The 13,968-nt window shown below is 55.7% G+C and overlaps 1 protein-coding gene across 3 annotated transcripts in view; it reads right to left on the reverse strand.

The window, feature by feature from the left end:
• Positions 1-13,968, reverse strand: part of ZMIZ1 (zinc finger MIZ-type containing 1) — a 234,236-nt gene that overhangs the window by 187,353 nt on the left and 32,915 nt on the right. For all 3 annotated transcript variants that reach the window (XM_060111504.1, XM_060111493.1, XM_060111499.1), the window contains exon 2: positions 2,666-2,789. The gene's annotated coding sequence lies outside the window, so the exon portion shown is untranslated. The remainder of the gene's footprint in view (positions 1-2,665; positions 2,790-13,968) is intronic.

Consider the following 13,968-nt stretch of genomic DNA (forward strand, 5'->3'; position numbering starts at 1 on the left):
GACGGTCTGGTTTGGAGCCCAGCTTCACTACTTCTGGGCAGGTGTCCTTGAGAACCTCACCTACCCTTGATGGGCCTCAGTTACCTCATCTAGAAATTGTTCAGTGAGGCCTCCCTCTCAGGGCTCATAAGCTCATGGATGTAACATGCCAGTTCCCCGACAGGGACTCTTGTATGGTTGGGTAACAAAGTGGACGACACAAGACCCTGACTTCCAGGAGCCAACAGAGGAAGTGCAGCTGGGCGCAGGGATGACACAGACCCTACCAGCTTGTCATGCCCAGGACTCAGAGGGTGCCCAGGCCCCAGGGAGCCAGGATGGAGTCTGCAGGAGATAAGGAGCAAGAATAAGGCCCCACAGACATCCCATGGCAATGCCCAAGTGCCTCTACCTAACCCACAGCCTACTTTCTTCTCATGAGAATAATAGCTCCTATTTGTTAAGCCCTACATTGTGCGGGGAATTTTTCTCAGCACTGTGAATCGGTGTCTCTAATCCTTATGACCACCTTGTCCAGGATGCTGGGGCCAGATGGTGACTGTTTCTGTTTCCAGTTGAGGAAGCTGAAGCCTAGAGAGGGCAAGAACGTGGCCATGGTCACATGACTGGCCCTCAAACCCTGACAGTCCTCCTCCCAACATACATGCAGAGGTCATGGCTCAGCCTTGACCCAAAGCTGCCCAGTGACCCCAGGAGCTGCAAGGTGAGAAGCCAATGACCCCTGAACAGCCCCTTCTCCTTGGAACACATCCCTCCCTGTGTGTGCATGTGAGTGCATCCCCGGGTGAATGTGGAGACGCCATGTGTTGTGAGAACTTCTGCCTGTGTATCTGTGTGAGGTGTCAACAAAGAAGTTTGTGAACGTGCATCTGTGAGCGTGTGTGTGCAGCAAGTCTGTGTGTGCACATGTATGTCTGTAGCATGCACAAGTAATGTCTGCGTGTATATGGGTGTGAGGGAGCATGACTCTGCACATCTCTGCATGTATCTGTGCACACACAACCGATCATGGCCATGTGTGCATGCACATCTGTAGCCCCTTAGCATGCAGGAACAGGTTTACAAGCACATGTGTGTCTGTGTAGAGCATGCATGTGCACATGTGTTCATGGACACAGACATGAATATGGGCTGGGAGAATCCTCTGGGACTTGTATGTGTGTCTATACTTCCAGATGAAAACCTCAAGCTCATGTGTAACTATAAATCATCTTCTTCCTCAGGAAAATCTCGGGCCTCTCAGAGACATTCCGGACCACAACCTGGTCCACCTCCTCCAAGAAGTCTTCCCGGATTCCAGACTCCCAACACTTACACAGAACTCCACCATTAATCCCCATCCCACATCACGGCAGCTTTCCTAACCTCATGTCCCCCACCAGCCAACTGCAAATCCTGCCAACTTCCCTGCCTCAGTCTCTTATGAGAGGCCTTTCCAAAGGCCCCTCCAATGCAACCACCTTCAACAGGCCACTATCTGACTTAGAACCTTCCATGGCTCCCCACTGCCCTTGGGATCTAATTCCCCAGCCTGGCATTTGTAGCCTTTTACAATCTTTCCATTCCCTTGCCAACCTCGTCCCCTATCCTGTCAGGCTCTCCACCCAGCCTTCTTTCTCCCCATGATGTAATTTACTTTTGGGTCACCTCCCCAGAATGCGCCTCTCTAACCTATGAACCCCATCTATTCCCCTCTCTTGGGCTTTCCACATCTGATGTGATCTCCCTGTTTCTCCACCAGAGTACATAATGGGACAAGGCCTCCTCCCTGGCACCACAGGGCCTACTGTCAGGCCTGGCATACAGTAAGTGCTTAATACAAGCTTGGGAAACTGAACTTGGGAGGCAGAGGGAGAGAGAGCCGTATCCAACCAACATACCCCTCCTCCAGAAGGGCCCTGTGTGCCACCTTGGGGAGGAGGGGTCAGGTCTGGTTCATGTCACATCATATCCACAAATGAATCATGACCCCAGGCAACCAGCAGCAAATGTCACCTTGTAAAAGCCCCCTCCCTTTGCCTTGAGTTGGAACAGGACTTAACACTTCTGAGGATATCCACGATCGCCTTGATGCCCACCCACAAGAAGAGGCCAGCAGAGGTGGGGCAAGGTCAGGGGCAGAATGGAACAGGGGTCAGGGGCTGGCACATTGGAGCCACAGAGACCTGGAACTGAACTCCATGGGGGCTCAGCCAGGAGTGTGACCTTGGGCAAGTTGCTTTCAGACCACAAGCCTCACAATGAGGAAGATAACAGCACCTACCTCACAGGGTTGCGGTGAAGATGAAAAGAGTTAACAACTACACAGTACTTAGCACAGTGCCTGGCATACAGTTAAGTGCTCAGAATGTCAGAGGATATTATTATTTTCGTGTATCAGATGAGAGAACTGAGGCTCTCAGCCATGAAGGGGCAGGGCTACCCAATGCTACACCAGGAGTTGGCAAGAGAATAAAACCAAATATCCGAGTGCCAGGCCAGGGCACACCCCTCTGCTCTCTGGCTCCCTCTGAGAGGAGGAGGCCAAGGAGAAGTGAAAATTGAGAAATAAGCCCCTTCCCCTAATTCCTCAGTGATGACAGGCCAGCTCTGGGCTCTCCAGCTGCTTGGGCTGGGTGCCACACCAGCAGACACCCAGTGCCAGGGCCCAGGTCATCCTGCTCACCTGCTAAGGCCTCTGCCGACCACCGGGACTAGAGGCTGCTAAGGGCGTCAGGAAAAGGAGCTCACAGTGGAAGGAGGCGGCGGCCCCAGCAGTCTGACTTCACCGAGCAGAGCTGTTGCAGGTCCTGCGGGAGAGAGGAGAGGGCGTAGTGAGTTTCAAGCCTGAGCCTGGGGGTGGCCCCGACTCCCTTCACCCAGCCCTAGGTCCCGCCTGCCCAGGCCCCTCTGGCCATCTCCTGGAGAGCCGAGCTGGCCCACAGAAGTGGAATGACCCTAGAAACTAGATGTTGTCCCCAACCCCCAGTAAAGGTCAGAGGCCCAGAACCGGGCCCAGAACCGGGCCCAGCACCAAGGTCAGCTCGTCTGCACCCCGTACCAGAGCAGCAGCCAGGCTGGCACACCCACCACTGTGCTGCAGCCAGCCCAGCCCCCCTAGGACCCCCACCCTTCAGACAAGCTGAATGCTCTGTCTGGAGCCCTTTTCCCCACTTCTCTGTCTTTCAGAGTCCCACTCTGCTCAGATGCCTCCATGGAGCCCTCTCTGACCTGTCACTCCTTTCTTTGTTCATCCCCCAGCAGCTTTGGGTCTAGCTGACCGTGTCTCCCCCAGCTTTCTATAGGCCAGGCTCCTCCCCCGAGCAGAGCTCCTGGACATCAGGAATGAGGTCTTAGTTTATCTCTATCCTCTGAGGCTCACAAGGCCACAGAGACGGATGGATGAATGGATGGATGGATGGATGGATGGATGGATGGATGGATGGATGGATGGATGGATGGATGAGTGGAGCAGTGAAGATATTCAGTGAAGAAGCTGAACAAAGTGGGCCAACTGACATGTGCCTTGAAATCCAGAAGCCTGCCAAGCTCTCCACGGGCCTCCTCGTGCCCTTTACCCTGTTAGATTCTAGAATCCAGGGTTCAGGTTGGTGAGAGGAAAGAGACTTGGTGAGGTTGACTCCCTTCTCTGCCTCATGAGGAAACGGAGGTCCTGATAGGGGAAGGGTTCCTCCCATGGTCCCATGGCAAGAGAGAGGCAAGGCCAGAAGTAGAACCCAAGTCTGCTGGTCTTGCCCACTGCCCAGAGCTATCATGGATGGAGGCTGCCATAGCAGTCCCCCCCAGCTCCTGTGTCCTCGTGTGTCAGTGCATGCAGGCACCCAGCTTCCCTGGCTGTTGGGGGGTCAGGCTAGCTGTGGAAGGAAGCTTCTGGGTAAAGGAGAGAGGGCAGTAGGAGGGCCCTGGGATGGGAAAAAGTGCAGTAGTAGAGATCACACTCAGAAAAGAGCCATCTGGTCTGATGGCCCTTCTTCCCCAGTTTGGAGGCCTGAGGCTAGGGGCAGGCAGAGAGGGGACATTACAGGGAGCCCTAGGGTCAGAGACACCCCTCCAGCCATCTTCAGCTGGGGGTGTCTTTCTAAAAGCACCTCACTCTCTTCCACAAGCTCTTTTGCACCTCCCAAACACTGCTGGTAGGGCATGCACTGGTCACCACCTTGGAGAACAGTTTGGAAGTATCCCCTACCCTGTGGTCTATCAGCAGCCCAGCATTTCCACCTCCACAGAAATGTGTGCATGTGGTCACCCAAAGATGCATGCAAGAATGTTCACAGCAGTGCTACGCATAACAGCCCAAACATGAAAACTTCCCAAATGGCCATCAACTGTAGAACGGATAAATCGGTGGATGCATACAATGGAATACCACACAGCAATGAGAACAAATAATCTGCAACTCTATCCAACAATACACATAAATCTTACGAACACAATGTTGATCAAAAACGCCAGAGACAATGGAGAACATACTTAAGGGACCCAATTATATAAAGGTCAAGAACAGGCACAGCTACTCTATGCTGTGGCAGACTGAAACAAATATGGCCACAGATTCTATGCAGCTCCTGCTATGGAGAGGTGGAGCCTATTCTCCGCCTCTGAATCCAGGCTGGCCTTGAGACTTGTTTTGACCAATAGGACTTAGTGAAAGTGGTATTTTGTGACTTCCAGAGACTAGGACTCAAGAGATCCTGCTGTTTCTGGCCTTGGACCTCTTGGAATGCAGCCTAGCCATGGAAGGAAGCTGGTCTACCTTACTGGAGGATGGAGGAGAACTGAAGCTGCCCAGCCAATAGCCAGCACCATCTGCCAGATGTGACTGAGGCCATCTTTGACCATCTGGTCCAGCCAGCCCTCCAGGTCACTGGAGTCACATGAGCCCAAGGGAAACTGGCAAAGGGACTGCCCAGGCAAACCACAGAATTATGAGACATAATAAATGGTGGTTGTTTATTTTAAGTCACAAAGCTTCGGGGTAGTTTTGGGGGCGGTTTTGGGGGCAGCAGTAGATAACTGATAGTGTGCTGTTGATAATGTAAGGATAATGCTGTCTTTATCCTTGAGGGGGAGCAGTGACCGGAAGTGGGTATGCGGGGGGTTCTAGGGGATCTGGAATGTTCTGTTTCTTGCTCTCTATGATGGTTACATGAGTGTATTCATTTTGCGAGAATGTGTCAAGCTGCGCTTAGGATATGCACAGTTTTTCTGCATGGATGTAATACTTCAACAGAAGCTAAAAACAAACAAACCTTCTGTGGCTCTCTGCCCAGGCAGCCAATATCCAGCCCCGCCCTGCCCTGCTGGCCTCACCTCACTCTCCTCTGCAATTCACAGTGCCACCTTACACCTCTGCACCGGGGATGCCCCTCCCCTTCCTCTCCTGCTTCAAGCCTGAGGGCAGGCAGCACCTCCTCCTGGAAGCCTTCCCTGACTGCCCCTGGCCTTGCCCAGGTGTCTATATTCACACAGCTCTCTCTCTGGAGCTGGGTCTTCCTGAGCATGGGGTTAAGTCTTTCCCTTCAGTCTCCCCAGCTCTTGGAACTCTCCAAGTAGGGGCCCTGTCGGGGTTCGATGGCACCCCTCTTCCTATTCCCCTAGGGTTGAGACCTCCACAGTGGTGCGGTGATGATCACTGCAGGCTTTGGGGGGTGAAGGGGCATAAGGGGAACTGGTGATCACAAGACAGGTCATATGACAGCACCTCCTGGGACCCCGGCTTCTCCCACGTAGACCGAGGGCAGGGCTGAATTTGAGGGTACAAAGAGGGTCTACAAAGAGGGAGAGGGCTTAAGGGGTCCCCCATTTTGTAGCAGATGGTGACACCTATGAAAGGGTACCACTCCTTTCCTCTTAATTATCTAGTGAAATGAAGTAGCAAGCCTACCTGGCAGTCAGCACTGTATCTCTGCTGAAACAATGCAAACTGCCAAAGCAAAGGAAGAATTGTTATGTCAGACGGCCAGGGCATCAGCTCTGCTAAAGTCCTTCCATGAACTGAGTTGTCTCCATCAGGGCCAAGCAAGAAGGTGGAAGCTCTCCCCTGCCCCACCCACTGCCCTCAGTGACTGTGACTCAGGTGAGCGCCAGGGCCTCAGTCCTGAATGCCCCTGTCTGGGGCCCCTGCCTCACCTTTGCAGTTTCAGCTCTGTCCTCAATGGATGTGTGGCCCTGGCCCTGGGGGAGCCCCCTCTGGCCTCCGCTCCTCCACTCTCATCCCAGAGATCTGGCTTAGTCAACAATCTCTGATGAGTCACATTTTCTCTCGGATGGGAGGACTAGCCCCTGAAAGGCCACGGTGGTTCTGAGGCCCAGGAATCTTTCTGCCCCCCTAAGAATCTGCACTGTGCCAGCGATGGTGCCTGCCACAAGCAGGCTGATGTGGCCACTGCAGGCCACCAAGGGCAGGCCACAGCACCATGTCACCCGCCTGCCCCTGGGAAGGGGGCACTCAGGCCCGGAGGTGAGAGTGCATCCCCACCCCTACGCTTCCTCTGCTACCCAGACTCCTTTGCTGAGAAAGGAAGCTTCTTGCTCAAGAAAGAGGCACCGAGAAGCCAGAGGGTGGCCAGGATGGGAGAGGGCAAGACACCAGGTCCCAGGCAGTCCGTCCTACAGCAGAGGTTAACTCCACATGAGGAGCACATGAGGGCAGCTGCGTGGGCCCAGCCTCACGAGAGAAGGAGCTCGGACTGGGGTGCACCTTCCACAGGTGGCTGCGCTGTCTGTCTCACAAGACGGTGAGGGTCCCGTCCGCAGAGGCGTGCAAGCAGAGGCAGTGGCCCTGTGGTGCTGTGGGTGCAGGAGGCATCAGAACTGGAGCTGAATTCTCTATTTCCCAACCTCCTCTGATGGTAAGAATTACCTGGGCTGCTTGTTAAACCCATGGCTTCCCAGGCCTCTCCCCTGAGAATGGAAGTCTGTGGGTCTGGAATGCAGCCCAGAAATTTAAATTTTTAACAAGTCCTCCCAGGTGATCCTGTGCCTCTGGAAAGTTTGGGGGAGCACTGGCAGATGACCTTCCAGGTCCCTTTGGGCCCTGAGATTAGTGATTCTGAGCCCCCCACTCCACACTACCCCTATCCTATCTGGAAGATGAGGCTGGCAGGAGACTAACTGCATCATTAAAATAAAAATGATTTAACAGCTTTCGGAGGGGGCAAAGATGTCATGGGGAGGGCGGTTCTCAGCCCATGGTGGTACCGGCAGCCGCTCCCTCCTACCCACCCTGGGCCCCCCGGAGTCTCCAGAAAAGCTCAGCGTTGGGGAGGGGGTGAGTTGACAGCTGTTCAGGGGCTGCTCAGTGAGACCCGGAAAAGCAATTATCTTGCTCTTAGCAGAATGGCGCTGGCTTGTACCCTCCCCCTCCCCCTCCCACCTACACACACACACACACACACACACACACGCACGCACGCACGCACGCACGCACACCCCAGGCCAAGATGCTGCTGGCTGGCTCTGAACCCACCTCCCCCCACCCCCGGCCTCCAGATTCCTCTGACTCTCAACCTCCATCCTCAGAGCATATTTCCAACACTTAAATCATTTAGCCCGCTAAACCGGAGACGGCGAAATGGGTGCTATTTCTTAAAAACATACAGAGAGTGTACTAAATTATTGATAGCCATTAAACAGGGGGAAAAATTAAACAGCTCTCAGCTCTTATCAATCATTCATGCAGTTTCCACTGGGGTGTTTTCTGGAGAGTGATCACACGGGCAGCCCAGGGAGCCGACTCCTGCTGGCAAGGAAGGCACTGGCTGTGTGGAATCGGGGAGGGGCCCACTGCAGCCCCCAGCAATTACCCGGGCGGAGGCTGCGAAGGGGGTCTGGCGGTGGGGGGCGGTGAAGGTCAGCCTCTCTGCTGACCCCAGCCCCCCCATCTTCACCACATTATTAACAAAGGGACACTCCAACACCACCTTCAGGAGACCCCTTCATTGAATCCAGCTTGCTTTTATTGAGCGTCTAGTGTGTACCAGGCACGCAAGGCACACAGATAAATATGCCTCAAAGCACGCACGCAGGCAAATGCGCGAGGCAGCCCTTTTGGAAAACGTGATTACACCACATTGTGCTAGGATCTGCGATGGAGGTCCACAGAAGGTGGCTCAGAGGAAAGGGGCAGCTTCAGCTGGAGGGGAGCTGCCGGGGGAGGCTTTGCCAAAGAAGTCATTCCTGGGTAAATTCTTGCCCAGAGCACAAGCCGGGAAGGGCATTCCAGGAAAGCAGTACGGCCCCGGGAGAGGCCCAGCAGCCTCTCTGCGCCTGATCTGAGTGCTCCGTCCTGTCAACAGCCCTGCAGTTACTGGCCGTGTGGGGTTAGGGGCCTGGGCACAGTTTGTGGAGGAGGGAGGCGGCTGTCACCTCAGCCTCTCCTCCAGGTACGGGTCAAAACCAGGCCAGGCCAGGGGAGGGATGCACGAGGCCAGGCCCCCCCCCACAGCGTGGATGGGCAGGAGGTTAGGGTTCACCCCAGCTGCCCGGGGCAGCGGCACTTCCACCCCCGCACGGCAGATCCATTTCCTGGCTCTGACTCAGGACACCTAAGCCAGCGCGTGACGCAGACCATGGAGGCTGCTGGGCCGGGACACCGCTGGTCTCCTGGCCACAGACAAGCCTGGCAGAGCTGTCCTCGGAAGACGGGCTCCCTCCTGTCGCTGAGCCGTGCCAAGGACCAGGGCACCAGGGCTGTGGGAGCCAGAGGACACCCGATACTCCCCCACCTCTCCGCCTGGGGACCATCCACAATCAGGGGCCGTTTGAGGTTCTGGGGCCAGGCCGGGCTGCTGGCCGCTGCAGGGAACAAAGAGGCCAGGCCCACGCTCGCCCCGGCCCTGCGGCCCCAGCACCCCGGGAGAGCATCACATTCTTGGGCGCCTTTTAGGAGCTCTCGCTGTTCAGGAGCCTGAGCCGGGAGCCGGGAGGAGGCCCTGCCAAGTGTTGATAGCACCCTCTCCAGAGAAAGCTGCTGCCAGAGGGAAACATTCTGGGGAGAGCGGTTGTTTACCACCAACGCCTGGGACCGTCAAGAAAAAATCAGAAGAAATTAAATTTGCAAAGTTGAAAAGACATAAAGGAAACCCCCTCCCCAAGCCTGGGACTTTTCAACCTGGAGGATCAGGCTGCTCTATTTTTTGCCTGGTTTGGCCTTTGCATTTATTATGGCTTTCTCTTATGCAGCCAAGTCCTGCCCTGGGTCAAGCTCGATTTCCCCCTTTGTAACTGCTGCAATATTTTCCACATCACACCAGACTGGATTCTGTTTGCATCTGCTCTGAACTTAATGGGGGATACCATGAACACAAACAGGGCTCCTTCCATCAGCACTTGCACATGGGGTCAGAGAGGGGTCTCTAACTTTACTACAAACAACCACCCCAGCCCCCTGCCTGCAGGCCAGAATCAATTCCTCCTAAGGGCTAACCTGCAGCACTACTGCTGTAATTGTAAAAGCCATTCCCTGGATAGTGGGTGAGATGTTCTCGGCCAAGTGTAAATGAGACTGTACTCTTGGAGCTCCCGGAAGCCGAGGCAAGGGGCAGGCTTGGGAATTTCCAGGCGAAGGCCAGCAGAAATTGGCCACAAATGAATCATTAACTCTTGAGTCGAGAGCTCTGAGTGGCCGGTGCCAAGGTCTCGGGCTCTGGCCTATGTGGGCCACTTGGCCTCCCTTGGCTCAGGCCTGAGGGTGGCCCCGCCCCCCACTGGCCATCTGCTTCACCCCATGGCCACTGGTCACTGAGAGCCGAGGCCATCTGGACCAGAGCAGCCCAGATGTCTTATGGGAGAGGGCATGCCTTTCCCTAGGAACGACTCCAAACCTTTGCCACACATTTCTGTCCTTCTGGAATGCTGTCCCTTCAGCGAGCTAAGTCCCCTTGTCCTTCAAGGTCTGGCTCCAGCCTGGCCTTCCTCCTCTCTGCCCTGCCTATCTGGGACCACCTTGGCCTGCCATCTCTGAACCCCTTTAGCTCCGGCTGTGTCTGCCAGCCCTGGCCTGGGTGCAGGGCCTCATTCCTCCAGTGGGATGTGGACTTTGCCCCTCTCCTGGACCCCGTCAGCTGGTATGAGGCAGGGCACAGATCAGGGAGCCCTCACGTGATGGGGTTGCCCGTGGGCTCAGCCTGCAGCCAGCAGGGAAAAGCACCTGGTTGTCGGCGGGGTCAGCAGTCTTCCCCTGGCTCAGGAGCGACAGCAAGTCCCGCTCTGGGCCTCAGGCCAGCAGTTCAGGCGGGGCTAGAGGTGCCCACTGGACTCCCACTGGGGAGCCAGGTGGCTGTGGGGGACCCGGCACCCTGATTCCCAGGAGCCAGCGGAGGTTAGCACTGGCCACCTCCATCCCCAGGGCACCATCCTGCAGGCTGGGCTGCAATTTCACCACAGCCCCTCCAAGCTGCCCTGAAGGGGGGCCTGAACTCTTCTTGGGTGGGGACTGATGAACACAAAGTCTGGAAACATAGATCCTATTATAATATGATGTCAATGCATCATTCACCTGTGTTTCTGAACTTAACGTCCACCTGTGTGGCAATAAGGCTGGCAAAAGTAAGAACAAATACCACTGACTCGAGCATTTGCTTTGTGTCAAACTCTGGGCTAAGCTCAACACACATTTCTCACAAGTCCTTCCTCCTTCCATCCCACCACGAGGTACCTACTATTAATACACCCACTTGAAAGAGGAGGAATCCACGGTTCCCAGAGATGCAGATGAAGATGAGGTAATGTGCCCAAGTCCCAAAGTTGGAATGTGGCAGCTGGGAATTCAGATGGAGCATCTGACCTGGAACCTCTCCCCCGCTTGGCACCTACCTCCCATGTGCCCAGAGCCCCTTGTCTTGCACTCAGTCAAGTGCAAGACACTTGCACTGGAAGACGCCCTGTGGTCGCCACCCCACCCTCTTCACAAAGCCCTTTTCCCATCTGATCCTAAAAACAGCCCCATGAGATGGCCAGTGAGCGTCATTACGACCATTTTACAGATGGGGAAACTGAGGCTTGATGGGGCAGAGCCTTGACTTGTCTAGCAGCTTTTACACTCCTTTAATCCTCACAACAACCCCAGGAGGTGGCTCTTGTTAAAACCATTTTGCAGATGGGAAAACTCCGAGGATGAGAGAAGCAGAGAGAGCGTGTCCCACATGCTGGGGACAGAGCCTGGGTTTGTGCCCTGATCTGCCTGACTCCCGACTGGGCTTCTCCCATGACACGGGTTTGTCCCCGAGGCCTGGCACAGAGTAAGTGCAGGTTTGTGAGCATGGTAGGGAGAGGTGACACAGGAGCACGGCATGGGGGCCTGGGGCCAGGGGCTGTGTCCCTCTCTCCCAGCCTCCCGCTGTGGGGATAGGGAGTGGACTGGAGTTGCCCTGAGGACGAGCCTAGCTCCCACTTCCCTGCAGGACTCCTGGGCGGAGGCACTCTGGACTCGTTTACCATGGCAGAGTCTTACTGATGAGTCTAATGATCAGGCCGGGACATCTCAGCCGGCCACACAGGTCACCATGTGTAGGTGTGTGAGGGTGGATGGCATTCATTCGAGGAAAACAGGGTGAGGTCGTGGCTGCAAGCCCACAGGCACATACCTCATCACACCCCAACACAGTCACGCGTGCACGCCCACTTCCCTTACTAGTGTCTGCAGACACTCAGGCACACGTGCTCAGATGAGCACTCGCACGCTCCCACCCAGGACAGCACACACCTGCACTTGGGGCACTTGGGGCACCTGCACGCTGAGCGGGGATGTGGACAGCTCTGACGCACACGCGTGCGCGGGGCCCCGGCGGCCGTGGGGCCCAGGAGAGTGGGCCCAGGGAGCGGGTGGGCAGGGGGCCGTCTGCAGAACCGTGCAGGAGCCCCTCGCTGCCGCTGCACTCATGGAGTTAGGACTGTCCGGAGCAGGCCCATAAATCAGGAAGCGGCCTGCCGCAAGCATTAAATCACTGTCCTTGAGACGTGGTGCTTAGAATGGAGAAGCAGCTGGCATCAGGCCCAGGCTCACCGTTGGGGTGAGCGATGGAGAGGTACCTGGTATTTGGCACCCCTCCACCCAGTGCCACTTCCCCACACTCAGCCCCCAGTCAGACCCCTCTCCTGCTAGCCTACTAGGCCCTGCTTCCCCCTGGCCTTTCCTCCCATTCTACCTTTCTTCCTCTGCTCCTGGCCCAAGACCCCTGAGTTCAGCTCCCAGGCTGAGTGCTGACCTCCCCCCCACCAGGGCTGAAGGCTTCTCCCAGGGGCCAGCACCCTAGGACCTAGGAGCGCTGGGTCTGAGGCTGGGGGTGCTGGAAAGTCCACTTCTGGGCAGGAACACTGGGGTGCTGTCAGCAGACCCGGGCTCTGAGCCCGGGGGCCACTCCCAGCTGTACTTCCCATGAGTTACCTCCCTCCTCCAGGCCTTACGCTACCCCTTCTGTAAAGTGAGGACTGGAGCGGGACCTCCTGGGGCTGCTCGTCCTGAGGATCTGATGCCCAGGGAAAAGATCCTCCGTGGATGCTGATTAATTATGACTATTAATAATACAACCATCTGCATCTCGTGGTGGAGAGAGGATGATTAAAACTGGGCTCCATGCCCCAGCGGCAGAATAAATGGGTCTCCAGGTGGGCTGGGGTGTCACCCCCACTCCCAGGCCTGCAAGCGGATCCTTGGGGGCTGTACGTCGGGGAGAGACTGCACTGCACAGACAGATGCAGAGAGGAGAGATAGACAGGCAGGCAGACAGACAGAAGGTGAGGAGCCGGCTCGTCGGCAGATGAACCATAGATCATTACCTTGTGCCAAGGCTCTGGGACAGGATTCTCTCTGCCTACCATTGGGACCAACCACTTGGCCCTTCCACTCCTCCTCAACCCTTACCTTACCCTGCAGTGGAACCCAGAGGACTCTACGATCCCTCAGTGCCCAGAGCAGTAAACACAGCCAGCGGGCCCTCGAGAACCTCACCCTGAGCCAGGCATGGCTAACCTGTTAATCATCACAACAGTCCCATGTGGTATTTATGCCCACTTTACAGATGAGGAAACTGAGGCACAGAGAGATAGAGGAACTTACCGAAGGTCACGTGGCCAGGAAGTGCTTGAAATGCAAAGCAGGCCATTTGGCTCCAGAGCTCTTACTAGGCTACAAAGATTCCAACTGAATGAATGAATGGATGAAATTTAAGCAGCAAGATACATAAAGTCCTTTGAACTATCTTTGTGAGTGGAAGGCAAAGTGGCCAGAAAATAATTGTCATGGGTTCGGGCTAGGTCTCTGCATCATCAGCTGTGTGACCTCAAGCAAGTCACTTGCTAACTCCAGGCCTCAATTTCCTCACCTGTAAAATGGGGGTAAATGGGGCTGCCTCATCTACTGGCCAGATATGAAGGCAATGGTAGAGTGAAGTTCTGAGGATGATGACAGGGCATGATCGTGATGTCTGTGTATACGGCAGCCAAGATTTCCAAACCAGAAGCCTGTGTGCCTGCCCTGGTGGGAACCCCAAACCCCAAGAACAAAAGACAAGGGATCTGAAACTGTGGCAGCACATCGACCTCTGGGTCTGGTCAAGCCCTTCCTGGGCACCTACCCTGTGTGCAGCTCTAGGCTAGCCATGACGGGGCGGGGGCACGGGAAGTACGTAGGCCTCATGAGCACAGGGCTGGGTGCAGACCCTCCAGGGCCTGCGACTTGGTTGGGGGAGGGCCCCTGCATAATGGGCAAGGGCCATCCAAAGAGCACCTGCTTCATTCCAGCAGGAGCTTGTGGACCCATCCCTGGCTGACCACCTTACCTGGCGCTGGCAGTGCACTGTGGACAGGATCCAGCCTCAGGCTTGGGGGAGCTCATGAGTGACAGAAAGGCAGGTGTGTCACCAAGCTTCATTTCCACACCCAGGGTGGCCTTACCAACAAATCCCCACACTCCCCTTCAGAGCTCAAACATGACTTCAGAATGACTTTTCTAAACAGCCCTCCAGCCTG

This window comes from Mesoplodon densirostris, chromosome 1 (genome assembly GCF_025265405.1).
Source record: "Mesoplodon densirostris isolate mMesDen1 chromosome 1, mMesDen1 primary haplotype, whole genome shotgun sequence".
Classification (NCBI taxonomy): Eukaryota; Metazoa; Chordata; class Mammalia; order Artiodactyla; family Ziphiidae; genus Mesoplodon; species Mesoplodon densirostris.